The 6,356-nt window shown below is 40.6% G+C and overlaps 1 non-coding gene across 1 annotated transcript; it reads left to right on the top strand.

Moving 5' to 3' along the window:
• The first annotated feature begins 4,729 nt into the window (after positions 1-4,729).
• LOC112752231 (small nucleolar RNA R71) lies at positions 4,730-4,837 on the top strand. Its single transcript, XR_003176677.1, has one exon. It is a non-coding gene; the product is annotated as a small nucleolar RNA R71 (small nucleolar RNA).
• The last annotated feature ends 1,519 nt before the right edge of the window (positions 4,838-6,356 follow it).

Genomic DNA, 6,356 nt, shown 5'->3' with positions numbered 1-6,356 from the left:
CGAATCAAGATTTGGTTGATGGTTTTGTGACTTGCAGAATTAAATTGCATTGAAGTAAAGAGAACAAGAAATAAATTGCTGAAACGTAAAGGACAAGAAATTAAATAGCAGAAACTTAAAGTGCAAGAAATGTAAATTGCGGAATCTTAAAGTGCAAGAAATGTAAACAGCTGGAATTGTAAAGGGAATTGGGGAATGGATTTGCAGAATTTAAACAAGGAAAAGTTGAATTGCATTAAACAGAAGAGGGAAAGGAAATTGAGATTGAACCGGATATGAAGCAGAAAAGTAAATGAACATAGAAAGGAAAGAAACAGAATGTAAATTGGGGATTTGGATCTCAGGACCCAGAGACTAGAAAACCAAGTCTAGATCTCAATGCCTTCCTAGATCCAATGAGAATAATTGCAAGGGAATTGTAAATTGCAAAGAAAAGATGAAGAGCAATTAACCGGAAATGAAATTCAATTAACAGTAAAGAAACAGAGAGATCCAAGATTGAGATTGAAACAGAATTTCTTCAATTCTCTACTCCAAGATCCAAGACAAGTGTAAATGAAATTGAAAGCAATGAAAACAAAGAAATTAAAGTTCACTCAACAACAAAAGCTCTCCGAAAACTATTATGAAAATTCCAAAAGGAAAGCTCCCCGAAGAACTTGAATTCTATCCTATTTATACACTTTCAAAAATGATCTTCAAGCCTCGAGTTGGGCCTTTGCTCTTGGTGGAATTGGGTTGAAAGAGGCCTTGGTTGATTGCTCTTGAAGTTTGGAGAAGAACCGAAGTGAACCAATTGAACCGGTTTTGAGTTTAGCAAAAGTTGGACCAAAAGTTTGAGCCAAAGTTTTCATAGCAGCCAGCACATTTTGCTGGTATGAACGTTGGTGCCAACGTTAGGGGTCTAACTTTGACCCTAACGTTGGCAATGCCTTGTGTGCTAGTGGCGCCAACGTTAGCCACCAAGTTAGGGGGCTAACGTTGGCGCAAACTTTTGCTTCTTCCCCATTGTAATTCATGTGCCAACGTTAGCCTCCAAGTTAGGGGGCTAACGTTGGCGCAAACGTTGGTGCCCAGGGGAGAAATTCTCAAGTTCTAACGTTAGCCTCCAAGTTAGGGGGCTACCGTTGGGGCTAACTTTTGCTCCTCTTCCTTGAATATTCATGTGCCAACGTTAGCCTCCAAGTTAGGGGTCTAACGTTGGCGCAAACGTTGGTGCCCAGGGGAGAAATTCATGTGCCAATGTTAGCCTCAAAGTTAGGGGGCTAACATTGGCGCAAACTTTTGGAGCCCAGGGGAGAATTTTCAAGTTCCAACGTTAGCCTCCAAGTTAGGGGGCTAACGTTGGGGCTAACTTTTCAACCAAAAGTTTGTGTAAAAGTTTGATGCTAACTTTAGGTCCAGCTTCTTGCTTCCTGGTTCAATTTCACTTATTCCATTGTCTTCTCTTTACTCCTAGCTATTCCTTCTTGCTTCAACCTTTCTCCAAGCTTTCTTCACCTATCATTAATCAACCAAACTCATCAAAGCTATGCTCAAAATCATGAGATATTCAATCTTTCATAATATGCAACAAATATAGCATAAAACCTCATGAAATGGCATGAATTCATATATGGTTGGTTCAATTAAGGGAAACATGAAAATCTACTCAATTAGCTTGCTTGTAGCTCAAGAAAGTGCATAATTCTAATGAAAACAAAAGAAAAAGACTAGCTAAAATAGGCTAGGATGACTTGTCATCAGGTTCTTACTCTGATCATGGTTCCTTGTGATCCATGCATTGGCATAGAATTCTTGAACTATTAGGATGCCGACTTGTTGGATGGGGTTTGTTAGAACTTCCCAACCTCTTCTTTGGATTTCATGTCGGATCTCTGGATACTCATTCTTCTTGAGCTTTAAAGGGACCTCGGGGATCACCTTCTTCTTGACCACAACATCATAGAAGTGGTCTTGATGTGCTTTGGAGATGAATCTTTTCATCTCCCATGACTCAGAGGTGGAAGCTTTTGTCTTCCCTTTCCCTTTTCTAGAGGATTCTCCGGTCTTGGGTGCCATCAATGGTAATGGAAAAACAAAAAGCTTATGTTTTTACCACACCAAACTTAGAATATTGCTCGCCCTCGAGCAAGAGAAGAAAGAATAGATGAAGAAGAAGAAGAAAATATGGAGGAGATGGGGGAGGGGTGTATTCGGCCAAGAAGGGGAAGAGATGGTTGTGTTGTGTGAAAATGAAGAAGAATGGAGGGCTTTATATAGGGAAGGGAGGGGGGTAAGGTTCGGCCATAAGGGTGGGTTTTGGGTGGGAAATTGATTTTGAATTTTGAAGGTAGGTGGGGTTTATGAGGTAGGTTTATGGGGAAGAGTGGATGGATGTGAGTGGTGAAGTGGTTATAGGGAAGAGAGATTGAGGTGATTGGTGAAGAGTTTTGGGGAAGAGTTTTTATGGGATTGTGTGAAAGAGAGGTGAGAAGAAGTGAGTGGAGGTAAGTGGGGATCCTGTGGGGTCCACAGATCCTGAGGTGTTCAAAGATTTACAACTTTGCACCAAATTAGGCATGCAAAATGCCCTTGCACACAACTCTGGGCGTTCAGCGCCAGATTGGTGCTTGTTCTGGGCGTTGAACGCCCATTTGTTGCCCATTTCTGGCGTTGAACGCCAGAACCATGCTTGTTCTGGATGTTCAGTGCCAGCTCTTCTCCAGGGTGCAATTTTGGCGTTTAAACGCCTAGATGCTGCCCATTTTGGGCGTTTAGCGCCAGAACCATGCTCTGTTCTGGCGTTGAACGCCAGCCAGATGCTTCTTACTGGCATTTAAACGCTAGTAAGGTCTTCCTCCAGGGTGTGATTTTTCTTCTACTGTTTTTGATTCCGTTTTCAATTTTTATATTTATTTTGGGACTCCACATGATCATGAACCTAATAAAACATGAAAGAAAAAGAAAAATAAAATTAGATAAATAAAAATTGGGTTGCCTCCCAACAAGCGCTTCTTTAATGTCAATAACTTGACAGTGGGCTCTCATGGAGCCTCACTGATGTTCAGAGCATTGTTGAGACTTCCCAACACCAAACTTAGAGTTTGGATATGGGAGTTCAACACCAAACTTCGAGTTTGGTTGTGGCCTCCCAACACCAAACTTAGAGTTTGACTGTAGGGGCTCTGGTTGACTCTGTTTTGAGAGAAGCTTACTGTGCCTCTTTTCCATGTTTACAGAAGGGTAACCTTGAGTTGTAAACACAAGGGAGTCCTCATTCAATTGAAGGACTAATTCACCTCTGTCAACATCAATCACAACTCTTGCTGTGGCTAGGAAAGGTCTTCCAAGGATGATGGATTCATCCTCATCCTTCCCAGTGTCAAGGATTATGAAATCATCAGGGATGTAAAGGCCTTCAACCTTTACTAACGCGTCCTCTACTTGTCCATAAGCCTGTTTTCTTGAATTGTCTACCATCTCTAATGAGATTTTAGTAGCTTGTACCCCAAAGATTCCCAGTTTCTCTATTACAGAGAGGGGCATGAGGTTTATCCCTGAACCAAGGTCACACAGAGCCTTTTCAAAGATCATGTTGCCTATGGTACAAGGTATTACGAACTTTCCAGGATCCTGTTTCTTCTGAGGCAATGTCAGTTGATCCAGATCACTTAGTTCATTGGTGAACAAGGGTGGTTCATCTTCCCAAGTCTCAATACCAAATAATTTGGCATTCAGCTTCATGATTGCACCAAGATACTTGGTAACTTGCTCTTCAGTAACATCCTCATTCTCTTCAGAAGATAGATACTCTTCAGAGCTCATGAAGGGCATAAGGAGGTTCAATGGAATCTCTATGGTCTCTAGATGAGTCTCAGATTCCTTTGGTTCCTCAAAGGAAAACTCCTTATTGATCACTGGACGTCCCAGGAGGTCTTCCTCACTGGGATTTACGTCCTCCCCTTCCTCTCCAAGTTCGGCGGTGTTGACTATGTCAATGGCCTTGCACTCTCCTTTTGGATTTTCTTCTGTATTGCTTGGGAGAGTACTAGGAGGGATTTCAGTGATCCTTTTACTCAGCTGGCCCACTTGTGCCTCCAAATTTCTAATGGAGGACCTTGTTTCATTCATGAAACTTACAGTGGCCTTAGATAGATCAGAGACTAAGTTTGCTAAATTAGAGGTATTTTGTTCAGAGTTCTCTGTCTGTTGCTGAGTGGATGATGGAAAAGGTTTACTATTGTTAAACCTATTTCTTCCACCATTATTAAAGCCTTGTTGAGGCTTTTGTTGATCCTACCATGAGAGATTTGGGTGATTTCTCCATGAGGGGTTATAGGTGTTTCCATAAGGTTCACCCATGTAATTCACCTCTGCTATTGCAGGGTTTTTTAGGATCATAAGCTTCTTCTTCAGAAGATGCCTCTTGAGTACTGTTGGATGCAGCTTGCATTCCATTCAGACTCTTAGAAATCATATTGAGTTGCTGAGTCAATATTTTATTCTGAGCCAATATGGCATTCAGAGTATCAATTTCAAGAACTCCCTTCTTCATAGGCGTCCCATTACTCACAGGATTCCTCTCAGAAGTGTACATGAACTGGTTATTAGCAACCATGTCAATGAGTTCTTGAGCTTCTGCAAGCGTTTTCTTTAAGTGAATGGATCCACCTGCAGAAGTATCCAATGACATTTTAGCCAATTCAGATAGACCATCATAGAATATATCCAGGATGGTCCATTTTGAAAGCATGTCAGAAGGACACTTTTTGGTCAGTTCTTTGTATCTCTCCCAAGCTTCATAGAGGGACTCACCTTCTTTCTGTCTGAAGGTCTGAACATCCACTCTAAGCTTACTCAGCTTTTGAGGAGGAAAGAACTTGGCTAAGAAAGCCTTGACCAGCTTATCCCAAGAGTTTAGGCTATCTTTGGGTTGAAAGTCCAACCATACTCTAGCTCTGTCTCTTATAGCAAAAGGGAAAAGCATGAGCCTGTAGACTTCAGGATCTACTCCATTAGTCTTAACAGTATCACATATCTGCAAGAATTCAGTTAAGAACTGAAAAGGATCTTCAGATGGAAGTCCATGAAACTTGCAGTTCTGCTGCATCAGAGAAACTAATTGAGGTTTCAGCTCAAAATTGTTTGCTCCAATGGCAGGAATGGAGATGCTTCTTCCATGTAAATTGGAATTAGGTGCAGTAAAGTCACCAAGCATCCTCCTTGCATTATTATTATTTTTGGCTGCCATCTCCTCTTCCTGTTCGAAAATTTCTGAAAGGTGCTTGCTGGATTGTTATAATTTAGCTTCTCTTAGTTTCCTTTTCAGAGTCCTTTCAGGTTCTGGATCTGCTTCAACAAGAATATTCTTGTCCTTGCTCCTGCTCTTATGAAAAAGAGGGACAGAAAAATAATAATAGGGGTCCTTTTTACCACAGTATAGAGGTCCCTGTGTGAGCAGAAGAAAAGAAGAAGAAAAACTTCGAACACAGATGGAAGAGGGGGTTCGAATTTGGGTGAGATGAAGTGTTAGTAGATGAATAAATAAATAGAAGGAGATAAGAGAGAAGGAGAATTTTCGGAAATTATTTTTGAAAAAGAGTTAGTGATTTTCGAAAATAGTTTTTGAAAAAGGTTAGTAATTTTTCGATAATTAAAATCAAAAATTAAAATAATTAGTTAATAAAAAAGAAATTTTGAAAAAGAGGGAAGATATTTTCGAAAATTAGAGAGAGAGAGTTAGTTAGGTAGTTTTGAAAAAGATAAGAAACAAACAAAAAGTTAGTTGGTTAGTTGAAAGTGGCAACTTAAGACAATCCTCCTCAAATATGGTGTGAAGTACAAAGTGGCAACCCCATACCATCCACAAACCAATGGTCAAGCTGAAATCTCAAACAGAGAGCTCAAGAGGATCCTTGAGAAGACTGTTGGAAACTCAAGAAAAGATTGGTCCAAGAAGCTAGATGATGCATTGTGGGCCTATAGGACAGCTTTCAAGACACCCATTGGCATGTCTCCATACCAATTGGTGTTTGGAAAAGCTTGTCACCTACCGGTGGAACTTGAAGATAGAGCATTTTGGGCTCTAAAGATGTTGAACTTTGATAGTCAAGCTGCTGGGGAAAGAAGGCTACTACAACTCAATGAGTTGGAAGAATTCAGAAATCAAGCTTATGAGAATGCTAAGATTTACAAGAAAAACACAAAGAAATGGCATGATCAAAAGCTAGCAAGAAGAGAGTTTGTAGAAGGCCAAAGAGTGCTACTATACAACTTAAGACAAGATGGTCTGGCCCCTTTACAATCCTCAAAGTGTCTCCCTATGGTCATGTAGAGCTTATGGAGGACAAGACACGGAGGACTTTCACTATCAA

The sequence above is a fragment of the Arachis hypogaea genome, chromosome 15 (assembly GCF_003086295.3).
Source record: "Arachis hypogaea cultivar Tifrunner chromosome 15, arahy.Tifrunner.gnm2.J5K5, whole genome shotgun sequence".
Classification (NCBI taxonomy): domain Eukaryota; kingdom Viridiplantae; phylum Streptophyta; class Magnoliopsida; order Fabales; family Fabaceae; genus Arachis; species Arachis hypogaea.
Note: the sequence above shows the minus strand (reverse complement) of the source record. Positions and strands in the feature narration are given on the sequence as shown.